The following is a 3,597-nucleotide window of genomic DNA, read 5'->3' on the forward strand; positions in this document are numbered from 1 at the left end:
TAGCACAATTTCTTTGGGAGTTGTGTTGATAAAAAGGCATGATTTTTAAATCTTTGGACTAGACTAAATGTAAAGAAGAAAATATACTTCCCTGGTAGCTTACCGGGTAAAAAATCCGCCTGCAATGTGGGACACCTGGGTTTGATCCCTGCATTGGGAAGATCCCCTGGAGAAGGGAAAGGCTACCCACTCCAGTATTCTGGCCTGGAGAATTCCATGGGCTGTATAGTCCATGGAGTCACAAAGAGTCAGACACGACTGAGTGACTTTCACTTTCATTGGGCTTCCCTTGTGGTTCAGCTGATAAAGTATCGCTTGCAATGCGGGAGACATGAAGACACAGGTTAGATCCCTGGGTTGGGAAGATCCCCTGGAGGAGGGCATGGCAACCCACACCAGTATTCCTGCCTGGAGAATCCCTATGGACAGGGAGCCTGGTGGGCTACAGCCCATGGGGTCACAAAGAGTTGAACATAACTGAAGCACCTTAGCACACAACTTAGCAATATACAACAACAAAATTCCCAGTTATAGGATATCCCTGAGAGCCCTATTCATTCTACAGCATTTTAAAAAGCCTAATACAGATAAAAATTAAAATTGGTGATGTATGAGTAATATAACTCATTACATCAATCTGAAAAGATATAATTATGAGAGCAAAGTTCTATTTACTTCTCAAGTGGGCATGTTCTGTTGTTTTTGTTTGTATGGAACATTAGTCACATTTTGAATAGTCACATAGTTTTCATTCTGTACGAGTTGACTCATTAGAGAAGACCCTGATGCTGGGAAAGATTGCAGGCAGGAGGAGAAGGGGAGTGACAGAGGATGAGATGGTTGGATGGCATCACCGACGCTATGGACGTGAGTTTGAGCAAGCTCTAGGAGTTGGTGATGGACAGGGGAACCTGGTGTGCTGCAGTCTGTTGGGTCACAAAGAGACGGACATGACTGAGAGACTGAACTGAATAGTCACGTGATAGATTCATAGAGTGGCAAATAAAACAGTAACTAATATTTATTGAGCACTTACTGTGTATCTGCATTTTGTTACTGGCAAAGCCCATGGGAATCTTCTGGAAAAATAAGATGGAATCCAGGCGATAAGGTCTTCCTTTTTCTTTTGTGCACAGTCAGGTTTCACTTGCCAACTGGGGGATGTGTGGTAGGATTACAGGTCCCATGTAGGATTAGCGGTCTCACCACAGAATTGCATTGTCTGACACCTCAGTTCTGCGGGTCACCTGCTGTAGCTCTGCCCAGGACACCTCGATTCAAGATGGCGGCTGCTGGCCATGTGCTGAGAGACTGCTGTGCCCAGCAATGCAATATGGAGCCAGCCCAGCCCTGCTGCAACAGACTGAGGAGAAAAACCCCTCCTGCCTCGCTGCAGAGACCCTATAAAGTAGCTCTCTCCATGGCCTGTCTAGGAGAACATGTTCTCTGGAGATCCAGCTCACGAGCCTCCCTCCATTCTCCAGTGAAAGAATAAACCTTCCCTTTGCTTCTGAAATGAACTCGGTCTCATTCCATTAATGCAAGTGACACCAGAGAAGAAGACCCTTGTTGAGCCCCAACTTGAGAGAGTTGATAACAATTTGATGTGCATTATCTCATCTAGTATCTCCTCAAAAACCTTGACTTATATCATATATACTGTGTATACTAATTGATACATGTATGTGTAAATTTGTCTAACTTGTAAATGTATATGCCTAACTTTCCCATCCCACATAAACTAAACAGGTATCTAAACGATATGATTTTTATGACAGCTATGAAAATTCTTCTAATCACCCTGCATTGACATATGGTTTTCCCGTTTGTCACTTATTTTCTATAGAAAATATCCTTTACTCTCTAGGGGCTTACTTATTACTTCTAGAAAGTTTGATTAAAAAAAAAAAGTAGGCTGTCATTTCCAGATGTTGACAAGACTCAAAAATTACCAGAGGGAACAATTAGGGAAGATTAGAGGGGAAAGGATAAGGTCTGGGGCTCCAGCTCTTTATCAGTTCAGATAGCAGCAGCCAAAAGACAGTATTAGATTGGGAGAGACACAACTGGGAGCAGAAAGGGGAAGAAAAAAGTTAGAACATTAACTTTGCATTAGAATCATAACATAGGCTAAAGACAGATACCAATTTCCATTTCACACAAGAGGAACTAGAAACATCAAACAATCACACGAAGTCACACAGGTGGTAGATCCGGGAATGAAATCCCAGTTTGTCTGATTCCAAATAATTGCTACCATTTTTCTGTTTACAGTAGTGCTTCCTAAACTCACGGTACCTTTGGTGCCCCTTTTATTTCCCCTTTGCCATGCTGCTTGTGGGATCTTAGTTCCCTGATGGGGATTAAACTGTGTCCCTTGCAGTGGAAGGGTGGTGTCTTAATCACTGGACCACCAAGGAAGTCCACCTTTTTTATTGCAATAGACTAAGTGAGCTGACTTTCCCAGCCTCTTTTCAAAGAAACCTAGATCTAGGTGGTCTGATGTCTTTTGAGATTCAACACTCATGTACAGTAGAACTAATTAGGAAGAAAAGTTTAAAGACGTGCTGAGCATGGAAGCCATGGAGCCTAGTGACTAGTCTATGAACTCTGGAGCCTAACCTTGTGGTGTTCAAATTCCAGCTTTACTACTTACTACCTGTGTTTCCTTGGCCCAATTACTTAAAATGTTCATGCATGAGTTTCCTTATCTGCAAATTGGAGGCAATAATAGTATGCAGTTCATGGAGGCTTTTTAAAAGCATGAAGTGATAAATATTGCAGAGCACAGAAAATAATGCATTTCACACAAGGAGTGTTCAGTGCATGTTGCAAGATATTCAACATAAACAGCAAGACACTAATGTTATGGTTGGACATGGAGGTAGAAACCGAGAAGGTAATGAAGACTAAGGATTGGAATCCTCTAGAATAGACAAAAATGGCTTAGTGGAAGTGGGAGAAGAAAGGAAAGAGAAAGCGCAGAGGGACTTCTAAGCAAGTTGAATCAAAAGAATAGGGTGCAAATATCAAATACTGAGAAGTAAAATACAATTTAACAATACAGAAATTGCTAAGGAGTGAGGAGGAAACCTGATGTTGAGGCTGAAACTCCAATTCTTTGGCCACCTCATGCGAAGACTCATTGGAAAAGACCCTGATGCTGGGAAGGATTGGGGGCAGGAGGAGAAGGGGACAACAGAGGATGAGACGGCTGGGTGGCATCACCATCTCGATGGACATGGGTTTCGGTAGACTCCGGGAGTTGGTGATGGACAGGGAGGCCTGGTGTGCTGTGGTTCATGGGTCGCCAAAGAGTGCGTGCGACACAACTGAGTGACGGAACTGAACTGAACGAACTGAGGAGGAAACTTCTTTTCTGGCTCATTGTAAGCAGCAAAGGCAAGAGCTTCTTAGGGGGAGATTCAGTTCCAGTTCCATCCCATCAGTCGTGTCTGACTTCTTTGCGACCCCAATGAACCGCAGCACACCATGCCTCCCTGTCCATACACAACTCCTGAGAGTCCACCCAAACCCATGTCCATTGTGTTCAGTGATGCCATCCAACCATTCATCCTCTGCTTGTCCCCTTCATCC

This window comes from Cervus canadensis, chromosome 3 (assembly GCF_019320065.1).
Source record: "Cervus canadensis isolate Bull #8, Minnesota chromosome 3, ASM1932006v1, whole genome shotgun sequence".
Classification (NCBI taxonomy): Eukaryota; Metazoa; Chordata; class Mammalia; order Artiodactyla; family Cervidae; genus Cervus; species Cervus canadensis.